This window comes from Pinus tabuliformis, chromosome 3_2 (genome assembly GCF_031772625.1).
Source record: "Pinus tabuliformis cultivar Carrire ecotype Pingquan chromosome 3_2, CPIR1, whole genome shotgun sequence".
Taxonomy (NCBI): domain Eukaryota; kingdom Viridiplantae; phylum Streptophyta; class Pinopsida; order Pinales; family Pinaceae; genus Pinus; species Pinus tabuliformis.
The window spans coordinates 888,999,553-889,015,960 of record NC_142302.1 but is presented as its reverse complement, the minus strand read 5'-3'; the positions used below and the strand labels follow the sequence as shown (position 1 = coordinate 889,015,960).

The 16,408-nt window shown below is 40.9% G+C and overlaps 1 protein-coding gene and 1 pseudogene across 7 annotated transcripts in view; both read left to right on the top strand.

Moving 5' to 3' along the window:
- The window catches only part of LOC149183469 (uncharacterized), a 226,714-nt gene that overhangs the window by 58,451 nt on the left and 151,855 nt on the right, over positions 1-16,408 (top strand). The gene's annotated exons all lie outside the window — the stretch shown is intronic.
- LOC149183470 (nucleolar complex-associated protein 2-like) lies at positions 1,901-3,508 on the top strand (annotated as a pseudogene).

Below are 16,408 nucleotides of genomic sequence, written 5' to 3'. Positions count from 1 at the left end.
ACTGTGAAACAACATCCTCCCTGTGGAACAACTCCTTAGTGGATCTTAGGTTGAGACTAATGGCAACAATTCCCGAGTCCACTAGTCAAGGAAACCCCTCTGATGGGAATTTCGGTCCTTTTCCTTCTTTTGGAAATATTGGTGCTCCTTGTATGGCTACGTTATCCTTTCTCGGATTTACCGTTGGTTTGCTGGTTTGGTTGTTTTCGACCCCTATGGTTTCGAATGTCCAAACAGCTCATCGACCAAGTAGTCTTCCACCTGAACAACATCAACCTCAAGTTGATCCTAAAGTTGACACTTTGCCTTCTTCACATGTTGTTTCTTTATCCCTTTCTTCCTCCTTGCCTAGTGAAATTCCCTTGCATGTTATGTAAGGGTGACCACCTTCTTAGAGATTGTCTTGGTATTCCCAAGGTATTAGAAGTGTGGTCTACAGGCTCACAACAACTTTTGTCGTCAGCTTCTGGAGATCATGTTGGTGACAAACCATCGACTAGCATTCATAAAGTTCACAGAAAGAAGGGTAAAGTCAAGTTTCCCTATAGGTTATGTGAAGAGAATCATTTTATTCACCTTTGTCCTTATATGGATGAGGCCTTAAAGTATTGTAAAACCTTACAGCTTCTTAGCCTCGTCTTCTGGTTGGTTATCGAAAGCTTTCTCCCAATCTTCCACTAGTTGATGAAGTGTGTTACGAACATAAAATTTGATAAAATAAAAATAAATAACGAAATGAGGATTATGTTAAATAGTCATTAGTTAAGTGAAAAGGCATGTCTAAGAGACATGCCTAGTCATGAAAGGACACTTGCTTTGGTATATATGCAGGTCCTCATTGTAACATTCATCATCACTTGTACATTTTTATATATAATAAATTATTATTACAAATACCTCTTGTGTATTCTTACATTTAAGTCAACAAGCTATCAATTTTGATGCTTCAGTGGTATCAGAGCCATGGCGCACAATATAATCATGCGAGTCTTTGAACTTCGTTCGTCGCACAATATGCCATTACGCTCATGCCATGAATTCATGGAGCAGTCTAGTAAAATTCAAGCATTTTAGCATTTAGAAAAATCATTTGCAGAAGTTAAAGCATGTTGGAAGGAAATTGATAATAACAAAGATACTAGCGATAGCGAAGAAACAAAAAAAGATCAAGAAGATGACCCAGATGAAATTGATCTTGATATGGACGAGAATGATGAATATGAAAATGATCCAGATGAAGTTGATCTTGATGTGGATGAGAATGATATCAATCAAGAAGGTGAAAGAGAGGTTGTTGTTATTCATCGAATGAGTTGCCAACACAAAGGGCAGGATGGAATTCGCATCCCAACTTCAGAATCTAAGCATGATAAATGAAAGTCTGAACTAGATATGTTGCGCAGGGTTTCACAGGCAGACCAAGATCATAATGTACTGAATTTCTCAGAAGGCTTAGCTCTTAAAAAGGATTCTGAACTTGATACTTCTCTTAGTCGTCAGCTAGATGCCATTCTCAACCAGAGTAAAATGAACCATGCATATATCAATAAGAGTGTTTCACTGTCAGAGGAATTGGTAGCTGAAAGGGAACGTCCATGGCACCTTCAGGAGAAGCCTGTGAATCAGTTACTAACATTTCTTGTGTTGATGCCCAAGATGTTAGACACTTGATAAAGAAACCTTTAGATTTCGTTTTTGCAATAGATCCTCCCTTGCAAAGTGACAGTCACTTAGATAATAGTCCGATCGGTGACAATGTCGACATGTTTGATAAAATTGAGTCTTCCCCTTATTGTAAGCAAGAAAAGGAACTTGCAGAAGATTTTTGAGCCAAAATTTCAAAAGGTAAGGTCGAAGATGCTGCAGCTGTGGCGGAGGTCAAGATGGAAGAACAAAGCACTGAAGATGATACTCCGTTGAGGACACAGTGTCAAAAAGCGATGGTCTACCCTTGGAGGAAGAGAATGACTTCTCAGATATATTTAGAAGTGAATTTGTGGAAGATAATTAAGAAGAAGAAGATGATGCTAGTAATGCTTTGCAAGGCCAAAATAAGACACTACAGTTAAAGATTGATAAGCACAAGAAACAGTTAGAGATACTTAAACAAAAGGATCCTAAATTTTTGAAATTTTTAAAAGAACATGAAAAGGAACTTCTTCAATTCAATCATGAATATAACACTGACTCTGAAGAAGACAAAGAGAATCTCAAGGAAGGTGTTCTGAAGCCTGGTCAACTAGAAGAGAGTGACAACAAAAGTTTGAAGCCTTCATCAAAAAAGGTCCTCACAGCTGCTCATGTTGATGCTTGGTGTCAAGAAATAAAGGAGCGACAAAACATAGGAGCTCTTCGTTGCCTCCTGCAAGCTTTTAGAACTGCATGTCACTATGGGGATGGGAGAAGAGACGACTCTCTTTCAATTTTGACAATTGTAAACAACAATACCTTTAACACAATCATGATATCTGTTCTTGGTGATATTGATGGTATATTCAGGAAATTGCTGCGAATGCCTCTGTCAGGTGGAAAGAGGGAAGCAATTTTAGAAATGAAAGACACTCCACGATGGAAGGACCTTGAGGGTCTCATCAAGTCATATTTTGTCAACACAACAAACCTTCAACAGATTGAGTTCCTAAAGAACTATGTTGTGGAACTCTATGGAGTGGACTTATCAAATGCTTATCAACATGTATTTACATTCATTAATCAGTTGGGAATGGTTTTATGATGTGCTCTCACATTAAATACCAAGGAAGCACTGGAGAAGGCTTACAACTGGCAATATATGAATTGCCTTGAACTTTGGGTTAAATTTCTTTGTGCCAATGCCAACAATATTGACTTCCAGCCTCCTTCCTATCCAATGGCTCACATTGTAATTGGAGTTGCTCATTTAGTGCCTATTGCACGCTATATTGTAATTGGAGTTGCTCATTTGGTGCCTACTGCATGCTATACCCCTTTGAAGCTGAGATGTACCAAAATGTTAAACACACTTGCTTCTGCTAGAGGAATTTTTATTCATGTGGCTTCTTTACTTTTTGATATGCTAGAGTGTAAAGAACTGGACAGGACACCAACTGGAGGATATGGGAAAGCTTTTGACTATTCAATAGCATTAAAGGTGCCAAAATTTTTCTTGAAAACTTGTGCTTTCCAAGACGAGTGTGTATATTTTGTGCCATACATTCCCAACACCGATGAACACCTCCATATGTTGGCTGCCGACTGCAAATATTTTCCGACAGATGACGTAGGTAGGACCAACAAGCGTGGATGTGACTTTGTGAACATAAACATTATCGACTTCATATATACAGAGGGGTTCTTGAATTCCGTTGTAATGACGCCCTCGCCCACGACCATAGGCAACGACAACCACTGCCTCCGTCCAGGCACCATCTCTCTGCACCTCCACTCTCGTCTTTTGGCCCATCCCAGCGATCGCCACTGTAGTACAACGAAACCCCAGAATCGCAGTCAATCAAGATCACGACAATGACTCGACCATAGTCCAATCAAGAACGACAACAATATAAATCTCTTCTGCAAAGTGAGTGAGAGAATCCTAAGATTTGAGTAATGGCCAAGTAAAAGCTGCCTCATCCATTGTGATTTAGAAATAGTCAATTTGTTGACCACGCTACCTTCTAACACCAAATTCCTTGCGATCATTCTGCGTAAATCCCCACTGGTCGGGTTTTCCATATGTCACGTCTCATATTTGATCACGATTCGATTCTTACGGTGGTGTAAGGGTATACAAGACAATGAACATTACAAGAGTTATATTATAATTAAAATTAAAACTATAATATAATTAAATTTATAATTATTATAATTAAATAAAATAATTTAATTAAAAAAATAAAAATAAAAATAAATGAAATTTAAAAAAAATAAAAAAAAAAGTGAAAAAAAACAAAAAAATGAAATTTAAAATTTAATATATATGTATATATATATATACATATATACACACACATTATTATTATTATTTAAAAAAAATATTAATTTTTTTTTTTTTTTTTTACAAAATCGGTTGCTTGATATATTCAAAAAAGTTGGAGGAGACTAAGCTCCGATTTTACAATAGATGAAATCACAGTAGTAGCTTGTGACTGTATTTCATTATGGCAATACACAAAAATGCCTTTACTGTTCGCTTGTAAGTTCCTAGAACAAGTATAGATTCTTATGAATTGGGACAACAGCAGACTGGTTTTGCAGTACATCTAGTCAATGGTGATATGGCTGATATGTCGGGCATTGGAGGCCTCGGGATGGCTGTCGGAGATCACGAGTTCTGCTGATTAAAATCCAATTTGCTGTTTCAAAATCTTCAAGAATGAGATTCAACTGCGTAGACAGAGATTTGCTGCAGAGGGAATCAAAAGTGTATTGGATTTGGTCAAAGTCCTTGATGGCAGAGGCGCAGTTCTTTGGAGAGAGGCGATTTGGGGCAATCATGTGAATCAGGGGATGAATTGGTGCAGGCTCGCTTGATTGCATAAGAGGTTTCCTTTTTCCCGAGAGCTGGCCTGGCTAGCTCTCTTATCCGCTTCTTGGTTGTTGGAGCGTAGGACATGTAAGAAATGGTACTCCAAGTCCTGAGACAGTAGATTTTTACAACGACTGATGATTTGATGGAGAAAAAGATTGGATGCTTGTCTGTTGCTATTCATTAAACTGATTATTATAGCCGAGTCGCCAAAAATGAGGGCTTTGTTGATCCCTTGGTTCTGAAGCTGTAAGATACCTTGGTAAAGACCCAGAGCTTCAGCTCGGTTGTTGCTTAGATTTCCCAAACCCCATTCAAAGGAGGACACAGGTGCGCCTAAAGGATCAAGAATGATGCCCCCTGCGCCGGCAGCTCCCGGATTAGATTTAGAAGCTCCGTCAAAGAATAAAGAGTGAGATTTCTTTGAAAGGAGCCATTTACTGAACTCGTCTTTTGTGAGGCGGATTTTCCATTCAGGGTTGTCGGCTTTGCCTCTGAACTTACTGATCTTTGTTGTTGAAATGTTGCTGGTCCTGTCTATAAGATTCCAAATAAAATTTCGCTCCTCTGCCCATAGGCTGACGGGATCGATTTTCTTTGTTATCTTAGATGCTATAGTTTCCGAGGCAAGGCTTGATGCTTTAATGAGAATGTGCCTGATTGTAGTTGTTTTATCTCGGAAGATCATACTATTTCGAGCGATCCATATGCGCCACAGAAGAGCAAAAGGAATGGCGTTCCAAACTCTTTTAGCTGGATTTTGCTTCGCTGATTGCCAAGGATAATTTCTCCTCCAGTTATTTAAGGCTTCATCAATAGAATGTTGGGAATTCCAAATAGGGGGTGCAGAGGGGATGATGCTGTTCCAGCATGAGGCTGCAAAGGGACAAGAGATAAATAAGTGCTGTATGGATTCCTCCGCAGCTTGACAGTTGGGACACCTAGAGGGTCCGACAATGCCTCTTTTCCTGAGGTTCTCTGCAGTTAGAAGTTTACCATGCAGAAGTGTCCACATGAAAAATTTGATCTTTGGAATTGCTTCAGCTCTTTTTAAAATCTTCCCGTGAGTCCAAACAGCAGTGGGGTGTTCCATGCTACTCAAATAGTTGTATCCTGCTTTGATGGAATAATTTGTTCCTGAAGGGTCCCAACAAAACTCATCCTTTTCACCTTTAATGGTGGTTGCAATAATGTGCAGAGAGTTGCAAAGAGAATCAAAGCTACCTTTAAGATGGTGGGGTATGGGTGGAAATTCCCATTGAACCCAGGCATTAGATGAAACATTCCATTGAGAGATTTGACTCAGGTTAGATATGCCTTTACTTTGAAGATAATGAATTATAGGATCCATACCTGGAAGACTGTTTATGGGAGGGTTCCCCATGATTTTGTCCGAACCAAAGTTCACCGTTTCACCTCCTTTTGGCACTTTGGAAACATTTTGCGCCATGAAGGCGATGGCTTTTTTACAAAGTTTCCATATCTTTGTACAATGTCTGTTGGGGATCTCAGAAGTGAGAATTTGCATTCTTGACTGATTAAGATATTTTGATTCTAGGACTTTTTTCCACCATGCAGTTTGATTGTCCAGTAGTCTCCAAATCAATTTCCCACCAAATGCTAAATTCATAAGAGATGGGGACCTGATGCCAAGACCTCCATTCTCTGGACTTTGAATGACCTGTTTCCAATTTACTAGGTTGTATTTTTTCTTTTCATTCTTGCCCCCTTGCCATAGAAAAAATCTGAGGATGCTATCCATTTTTCGGTGGAATGAAGCTGGAGCTTGGGCCAGAGAAAACTGATATAAGGGGAGGGAGGAGAGACCTGATTTTAGAAGAACCTGTCGCCCAGCTGGATTGAGCCACAAAGTTCCCAGACTCCAGTCTTTGCTTTCCCTATGGTTACCGGCATTCCCAAGTAACTGAAATAGTCCCAATTTAACTTGCAGGGGACACCAAAAATGTTGGCAATGCTATGTATCATTTGGATGAAGCATTCCATCCTTAAATATAGCTTTTAAGGTGATTTATTTGACCTCCTGAATATCTCATAAACTTGTCGAGCAGGGACTTGAATCTTCTTGCAATAATGGTGGTCGCCCCCCCTAGCAGAAGGGTGTCATCGGCAAATTGAGAGTGATTTATATTTTTAATGCCATCTTCAAACTTGATGCCCGTAATGAGGCCTGACTGCCTCTTTGGTCAAGGGCACAGCTAAATGATTCTGCCATGAGGATGAAGAGATAAGGGGATAAGGGGCAGCCTTGCCTTAGTCCTCTTGAGGATTGAAAGGAGGGTCCGGGTCTTCTGTTGATGAGGGGGGCGATCCAAGGTCCAGAGATGCAGGCTCTTATGACATTAATAAGGAGAGGTGAGAAGCCCATCCTTTGAAGAACTGCGAATAAAAAAGAATGCCTTACCCTGTCAAAGGCATTGGCCAGATCTAGTTTCAGAATGAAGCCTTTCTCATTCCTTGCATGACTTGAGTGTATGGCCTCTTGAACTAGAAGAATAGAGTCTGAAATTTGTATATTAGCCATAAAACCTCCTTGGTTTTCTGAGATTAGCATCAGTAGAAGAGGTTTGAGCCAAGAGGCTATGATTTTAGTGAAAATTTTGTATGATGAATTGCATAAAGGTATAGGCCTGAAGCGAGAGAAATTGGATGGGCGGTTCTCCTTAGGAATGAGGGTCAAGTGGGTAGAATTTGTATATCCACCTATTTTGCCTTTTTTTTGGATCCACTTGATGTATTTTATGAGGTCCTTCTTTATCAACTCCCAGTAGTCCCTGTAAAAGCAAATTGGGAATCCATCCGGTCCAGGTGCCTTGTTGGGCTGGAGGCTCCAGATTGCTTCAACTATTTCTTCCTCTTTTATTTCTGCTGTCAGGTTTTTATTCAGATCATCTGTGACTTTAGAATGCAAATGCTGTAGCAAATCATCATAAGATTCTTCCTCCTGTGCTTTGGTTAAAAGGTCCTTAAAATGTGCTGCGGCTGCTTCTTTGATATCTGTTTGTTCCACATGTTGAGTCCCTGCGTTGTCCGTAATGGCAGTTATGGTGTTTCTAACTTGTCTTGCAGTGGCTTGTTTATGAAAGAAGGAGGTATTCTTGTCCCCACTTTCCAGCCATATTTGCCTTGATTTGATACGCCACTTTTCTTCCTCCTACCTTTTAATTTTGCTCAATTTATTGTATAGCTCTTCTTCTTGGATTTTTTCGTTATGGCAGTATTCCTTTTGTTCTATTGTGCATTGAAGTTCAGCAATTTGAAGTTTTAGTTCATGTTTTTCCTTTTCTGGCTCCTTATAGTGCGATTTGGCCCAGTATCTAAGCGCTTTTTGCACATTCTTTAATTTATTTTCCCAAATGTAGCCTGGGGAGCCTTCAATATGCTGTCCCCAGGTGAGCTGGATGATGTTTCGGGCAGCTTGATGATTGCTCCAAATATGATTGTATTTAAATGGAAGCGGACCAAGGGCGCAGTGAGTATCCAATGCGAGTGTGATTGGATAGTGGTCTGAAACGGCAAAGGGTAAAATGGCGGAGTTTACAGTTGAGAAGGTTGACAGGAGGGAGATATTAACCAAGAAGCGATCCAGCCTCTCCATGATATTGTGGCTGCCCAGCCTACGATTGCTCCATGTGAACTTGCGATTTTTTGGAGCTATATCTATCAAATCACCAGTGTGCATTATATTTTCCATTTGGTTCCTGAAAGGATCTGGCAGAAAATTCCCCCCTCGCTTTTCATTAGCATGCAGAATTAAGTTGAAGTCGCCGCCTACTATGATGTTGCTATTGTCTTCTTCCATAATGTGATTACTAAGAGCTTCCCAGCAGATTTCTTTATCCCTGTAATGATTGGGAACATATACATTAAAGATGACAATCTGTTGATTGCTGATATTATTTCTCAGAACTGTTTTTATCCAATGCTGATCGATTAGCTCAGCTTCACTGTGCCAATCATTTTGGTTCCAGATGGTGGTAATTCCTCCAGAAGCTCCTCTAGCTTCGCATATGCTTCCTTTGTAATGTTTATACTTTCCAATGATCTTGTTGATTTCTGATTCTCTTTGCTTTGTTTCCTGTAGTAATATGATGGATGGTTTCTCCTGCACTATAAGATCTTTTAGAGCATTGATTTTGGAGGGGTTCCCAAGTCCCCTACTATTCCAAGAAAGAATTTTAATCATTTCAGAACTGTGGTTCGAGGAGGTGCTCTGCCTCCCTTGTCTCTGCTTGCTACTTCTTGATCTTTTGTGCCCTGAATGTAAGATTCTATTGGATTCTGCAGACCAAGGGCTATGTCTTTCTGCGCGTTTTCATCCCTATGCTGTTTTGAAGTCTTTCTCCCCGGCTTCTTTTGGCCATCAAAGGAAGATCCCTGGTCCTTGGAGTTACTTCGGGTGATTCTAGGGGGGAGGGGTTCAATTAAGAGGGGAGGAAGGGCAGTCATAGAGTGAGGGGAAGAGGGATGATCAGGAGGGTTCGAAGGAGTAGGGTCATCTTCAGGGAGGGAAAGAACATGGAAGGGGTTGGAGGATGGAGGAGATTGAAGGGATTTTCCAAATCCAGGGGATTGAGATTGATGAGGAGGGGAAGGCGGAGGAGATGGGATTTGGGCAGAGGTTTTATGAGAGGAGGGACCAGGTTCATTGGGTAAAGAGGGACTAGGGGCTGATTTTTTTTTTTAACCACTTCCCATTGCTGTTCTTGAGTATTATTATCCACATTAATGATCTTAGTACAACGATTAGCAAAATGACCATACTCGTGACATACCTTACACTTGAAGGGGATCTGTTCGTAATCGAGCTGTTGTATGTGCGACCATTCATCGACTTTGATCTTGATGGCTTCTGGAAGTCCTTTGCCCAGGTCGACCTCGACGCAGATACGGGCACATGCTTGCATGTTGTCTCTTGGCTCGCTTCTGTCAATATATTTGCCGACTGCATTTCCGATGGCTCGCACAGATTCATCTCCCCAGCAGTGTAATGGGAGATGGGGGAGGCGGACCCAAACAGGAACCGCATTAGGAATATCAAGCTCTGGATCGAAATCTGGCGTCCACTTGTTTAAGTACAGACCTCTGGAGTCCATAAAATATGGCCCATTGCGAAATATCAGATCCTTGTCATTCTTTGTCTCGAAGTGGAAGGTGAAGTAACCCTTCCCACAGAATCTAATAGCAATTTTCCCTTGAATTTTGTCCGACCAATTTCTTTCCACCCACCTCTGAACAGTTTTAGGTGAGGGCCAAAGACCAGTGAATTGCCCTATCAGACCCTTTTCGGCCAAAGCAAGTGCGGCCATTCTAGGCAGAGTAGGAGGAAGGGAAACCTCTTGTAATCCTTCTATTTTTTTTACGAATTTTGAAATGGCTGGGCGAGCTCGTTGAGGCGGCAAGGAGCTAACAAGAGCTGAGAAAGCCAGCTGCTGAGCGACCTCCTCCGGTGGAGCCTCCGGAGGGGCCATCTGGAAGGAGAGGGGTGCAAACCAGAGTTCTGATGGCAACCAAGGCAGCGCGCTCGCGCGCTAGGGTTCAGGAGCGCGGGTGCGGATTCAAGTTAACTTCCTGTCGTCGACACAATCCATTTAGAATTAATTTTCTTAGTATTAAAAAAATTATATATATATATATATATATATATATATATTATTAAAAAAAATGTTTAAAAAAAAATAAAAAAATAAATAATTTTTTTTTTCTTCCAAGGGAGTAGAACTGATGAGCTACATGATGAGACAATTGCCAAATTATATGCATCGAGATGGAAGATACTAAGTGAAGAAAATCGACAACATTTAAGCTTTGAGGACAAAGCTTCTGAAGAAGGGCAATGTTACGAACATAAAATTCGATAAAATAAAAATAAATAAAAATAAATAACAAAATGAGGATTATGTTAAATAATCATTAGTTAAGTGAAAAGGCATGTCTAAGAGACATGCCCAATCACGAAAGGACACCTGCTTAGGTATATATGCATGTCCTCATTGTAACATTCATCATCACTTGTACTTTTTTATATACAATAAATTATTATTACAAATACCTCTTGTGTATTCTTACATTTAAGTCAACAAGCTATCAGTTTTGATGCTTCAAAGTGATTGATCAAAATCTGTCTCCAACCAATCCTACTCTCTCTGAACGTGAATCCCATGAGTCCATTCCCGACAAACCATTAGTTGAGAAAATGGTTGACTCACTTCCACCTTCAGTTGAGAGTAACTTCCCTGTAGAGAGTGAACTTCATATTGCTCAGGTTCTTCTCGTTTCTTCAGATTCCAATTAACCGGAGGGAAATGCTCCCATTGCCATGGTACAGGGGAACAATCCTTTTATTCCCACGACACTGGGGGAAATCCTCCCATTCCCACAGCACAAGGGGGTAGTTCTCCCGTTCCCACAACACACCCTCCAAGTAGTTAGGTCACTTCTTTTGATTGGAGTCGACCAGTAGGACATCTTCTTCTTCCTTACGTGCCCTTCCATATCATAGTACAATCTTATAATGTGCCCGTACCTGGTACCGTCATAGACGAAGGAGCATCTGTTAGTATTCTGTCCTCAACTACTTGGCAATCTTTCTGTTCTTCACAGCTTGTGCCCGTTACCCAGAATATGTTGGCCTTTAACAAAGAAACCAATCAACCGTTAGGGATCCTTCCTCAGTTGCCTATTAATTTGGGAGGAAAGACAACCTTTCCTCCCAAAGTAATAGGCAATTGAGGGAGGACTTGCGTTGATCACCAGCAGGTTGCCCATTGCTGCGAGTGTGATGATTCTAGAAATCCGAGAAAAATAAAAAGAATCTTGAAGCTTCCTCTTCTAGAAGCTTTCAGAGGTTGTTCTAACCATTTACTTTGGATGAAAGTCTCGAATCCTATCCTATCCTACCTTGGAGATTTCATCCCTTATCCCTTGAGCTCATCCTCCCATCAAGAGTGGATCTCAAGCCTAAATTGGTAAATGGATAAGAATTTCTAAACTACCATCCTATATTATAAATTTACTGTCATCCACAAGCTAGGGGTTGGCTCTTGGAGATAGATTCTACCCTCATGTTGTTGTTGTGAGAGTCATTATTCCATGCATTAGGGTGACATAGAGGTACACTTTGTGACAAGGAAGAACAAATCAACTTGGAGGAGCTCTTCTACAAGATCAACTCCTATGTTTGGTTGTAAATCTCTCCACTTCTATTAATACAAAGAGTTCATTGTTTTCCTATATGTGATGTTATGATTTCGTGTATTTCAATGCCATGTTGATCCATTGGATAAAGTGATTGGATGATACTACATAGATGTCGTAGATCGGTTGTTTGTGCTGTTTAATTGTGCAGGCTCCAATTGTAGTGATTAGAGCTAGGATTGGAGCATACAAGCCAAGAGAGGAGCGAAGCTTACAATAGATTCCAGGTAGGCTTCATTCTGTTGTGCATTTACTTTAAGGAAAACATTGGTTTCTTTGCTTTCTGTTGTTCTAGACTAGGCCATAAAGTCTAGGGAAGATACTTTTGTTTGCAGTCATAGATTCTGTATAATAGTCACAATGAATCAATGTGGGCTCTAGCTTTTGTCCAAACAACCCCACAAGTAACTTTTGCAACCAAATGGCCTCACATGTTGCCAAGTTGGCAACAATGTATTCAGCCTCTGTTGAACTTAATGCTATTGATCCTGTTGAACTTGGAAACATCTGTTGATATAACACCGAAGGTGCAGCCAGAAGTGCTCTTTTTGTCTATGGAACTACCTTCCCAATCTACATCTGTGAAGCTCTCGAGCTTCATTCCATCTACCTGTGTATACCGCAATCCAAACTCAACTATGCCCCTAAGATACCTCAAAACATGCTTTGCAACTACCCAATGCACCTTGGTAGGCTTGACCATGAACTGACTCAATGAGTTAAGTACAAAGCAAATATCTGGTCGCGTGTTCACAAAGTACATGAGTGACCCAATCAACCACCTGTAAAGAGTGGGGTCTACTTGCTTCGACCTAGATGTGTCCACCTTCCTCTAGTTTGTGACTAAAGGTGTATTCATGGCCCTACAATCTTGCATCCCTAATCTCCTCGGGATTTCTATAATGTATTTTCCTTGCCCCAGGAAGATCTCCCCATCTCCGTGCCATACCTCCAAGCCAAGGAAATAATGCATCAACCCTAAATCCTTCATCTCAAACTCATGCGCAAGATCTCTCTTGCACTTCTGGATGAGCTTCTCAGTCTTTGTCAAGAATAGATCATCAACATATAATACCAGAATGAGTAGCTCACCTCCAACTATGATGTAGTAAAGGTTGGATTCCACTTCACTCTTAGTGAAGCCCAATCCCTGGAGGTAGTTATCAATATGAGCATACCATGCCTGTGGAGCCTGTTTGAGCCCATACAATGCCCTCTTTAGTCTACACACGTGTCTCCCTGCTATGTGCCTCAAACCCATTTGTGTGCTCAATGTATATCTCCTGAACAACCTCATTGAGGAAGGTTGTTTTTACGTCCATCTGGTGGATCCTCCACCCCATTTGTGTTGCAATAGATATGACAGTCCTGATGGACGAGTACCTGGCCACAAGGGAAAATGTTTCGTCATAATCAATGCCCTCTCTTTGGGAGAATCCATTTGCCACAAACCTTTCCTTGAACTTCTCGATGCTCCCATCAACTCAATGCTTGATCTTATAGATCCAGTGAGAGCCCACCACTGACTTTCCCTTTGGCCTCGACACCACTTCCCAGACATCATTCTTCATGATGTTGTATTCCTCCACTATGGCATCTCTCCACACCTGTTGCGTGGCTGCCTCTTGATAGCTGGAAGGATTTGCCTCCAACAACTCTGTAATGAGTGCCATGTATCTTGTGTACTATTGTGGCAGTATACTCTCCCAAACTAAAGTACTAGGCGCACCAACTTACTCCTGTGCCTCTCTGATCAGCTGATCAACCCATCTCGCCCTCCTACTCCCTGTGCTGGGAGTCACTAGCTAAGTGGGCTCCACTCGCTCCTCCTCTTGGATGTCACTCTCATCCTCATGCTGCTGGCCTACCCATAATCATGTATAGGTTATATCTCTTGTCTGAGGAGTTGGGTGAGCCTTTTTCTTGGGAGCCCGCTCCTCCTCCTCCTCCTCTTGTACTGGAACTAGCTCACAATCCAAGGACTTTTTCATAGCCCTTTCCTCAAATTTTACATCCCTCCGGATGACAGTCTTCATGAGTGCTATTACATAGATCTTGTAACCCTTTGAAGTCTCATTGTAACCCACAAATATGCCCTTCTCTGTGGTGGGCTCTAGTTTTGACCTCTTCTCTACCAATTAATGAAAGTACGACAAATCGCAGAATATATTGAAGTGTGAAATGTTTGGCTTCTTACCTATGAACGCCTCCTACGGTGTAACTCGCCCCAACACTCAATGTGGGATCCTGTGTTGAAGAATCTAGGGCAAATTAGGTGTAGTGTGATTCTTCTTTGCTTGATAACAATTTGTGGAGTCTTTTTACTTTTTCTTGTTAGCTTAATCTTCTTCTTCTTCTTATTAATGCATGTATGTGTACTTCATCAAACTGCTATCAAAACATAAGAACAAGAACACAAGATGTTGGCTCTCTGCCAGGGTTAAAACCTCTCTTCTCTTGAGAGGAAAACCCTTTGGTAAGTTTTCTCTTATTGAAGCTTCTTTCTTGATCAATGCCAAACCCTAGACCCTTGACTAGAAGATCCTCCAAGCACAAGTCAAGTTCTTTCAAGATTACTTTTTCTTGCAGCACTTTGTCCTCCTCCTTCCAACACTTTATCTTTCTTCCTTTGACACTTCTTTCGACAACTGTAGAGACCTTCTATTGTACACTCTAGAATGTCCCTTGACCTTTTTCTTCCTTTGCTTGTGATGGAACCTTTCTAACTTCAGGAGATGACTTTGTTTCTTCTCAACCGAGCCTTCTTTTCCAAATATTGCAGACTTAGAGCAGTAGCAATGCAGCCCTAATTCTTCGCACGTGTGAGGGAATCTCCTCACAAGAACTATGTTAGACTTCTCTTACTCCCTTCGCTTGCATACCCTTCTTCCACGCTTGAGAGAGAGGCCTTGTAGGCCTAGTTTGAACCCTAAACAATGAGATATGGTAAACTGTAAGTTACAATTGTCATAACCGCAGAGACAACTCTCCTTTCCTCGCACGTGTGGTTGTAACTAGCCCTTTAACACTTCGGTTTTCTTCTTCCTTTCTTCGCTGCCTTGGAGACCCTTTTCTTGTCCTCTTGTTACCCTTTTCTTGCCTTGTACCTTCACAGATTTCAGAGAGGAATGCGTTATCTTTTGAGGGAGTGGACAACCTCTATATATAGAGGTCTGTCCCTCCTTTAGGCTGACTTGCTGCTTTGAGGCCGACTTGATTTTCTTTGCTGCAATAGGTGCTTTTAATGGTGCCATTGCTTCTTTTGATGATGTCTTTGCTTGGAGGATACTTGACTTTGCTTGGAGGTGTCTTCTTTGACTTTTATACATAAATATACATAATGTAACATACCCTTAAGGTCTTCAACATAATTATTTTGACTCTTTGACTCACCTATAGCACTTTGACATGTGCTAGACCTACTTCAATGAGCAAGAAACTCATTGACATATATTATAAAAATAATATTTCTTTTCTTGAATAAATACAAATGTCAAAAGTACATTTATGAAGACCGAACCTAGTTACATTTCCTTCAACAGTCCCTCTTAACTAGGGAGGTATTCATACAACATTACAAGGTGTTTGGCTATTATCAATCTCTGAAGAATTCACATAAGAGAAATCGGATTTGCAATCCATTTGTTATAGCATCATATCAATCAACATTGTCATAGTGCAAGGCCTTGACTAACAACTCCATCTCTTCATGAGATCATGAGCTACAATGCTGGTGAGACCAATGATTTATAGACACCTTCATCATTGTTTCTCAAGGTACATACCCACCCGGGTGTTCTCTGAGTATGACCTTTTAGGACTATTCTTATCTTGGGTTCCCAACCCTCAAAGAATATCAGTCCTCTTGTCTATTCTTGTCTCGGATGCCCTACACATCCTCAAAGAGTATCGTATGCCAGATGGTTACCTAATCCTCCCATTCTTTCTTCCCAAGTGAAGACAAGAATGTTATGTCTATCTTGTGTCTACATTTCCATTCATGGCCTTCATCTAGACTTACGGCTGTTAGTCCTGGTCTAGTGCATGACCCATGAGATGGAAAAACACAAATGTCACTCCTTTGTAATCAGGGGTGATCCAAAACTCCCTTTTGATTAGGGACTTGTCAGAGCTCCCTCTTAACTAGGGACTCTTTCATTCATCAACAACTTCTTCGTGGGTCTTTCAGCTGCTTGATCTCCTTCCTTTCTTTGATGTCATGAAGTCTTTGTTCGAACTTCTTCTAGGTAGGTCACCATCCATCGATCACTTCCCTTCCTGGTTTGTCATGTCATTTCTTCCTTTGTGGAAAGTGTCTTTCTTGCCATACATCAGGTTTTCTTGTCATCTGGCTACTCCTTTGTCATCTGTCCATGCTTCGGAATACTCTTCTCATGGATGCTTCGTTGTACTCGCTTGTTTACATGCTCTGGCCTAGTAGCCCATCATGACTTCATTGTGATATTGCTTTCAACATTGCTCTTTCTTTTGCTGGATGACTTCTTCATCACAACATCTTTGTAGAAGAGAATCAGTTATCTGCATCGTTTATATCTCCAAGGCCTTCATAGGTGTCAAGGGTCCTTCCTTTCTTTGTCAGAGTTGTCCTGCCTTCTTTCGGGAGATATCTTCAAAGTATCTTGTCAGATGGTGATTCTTGGTGAGCATGGTGTTATTCACATGCTT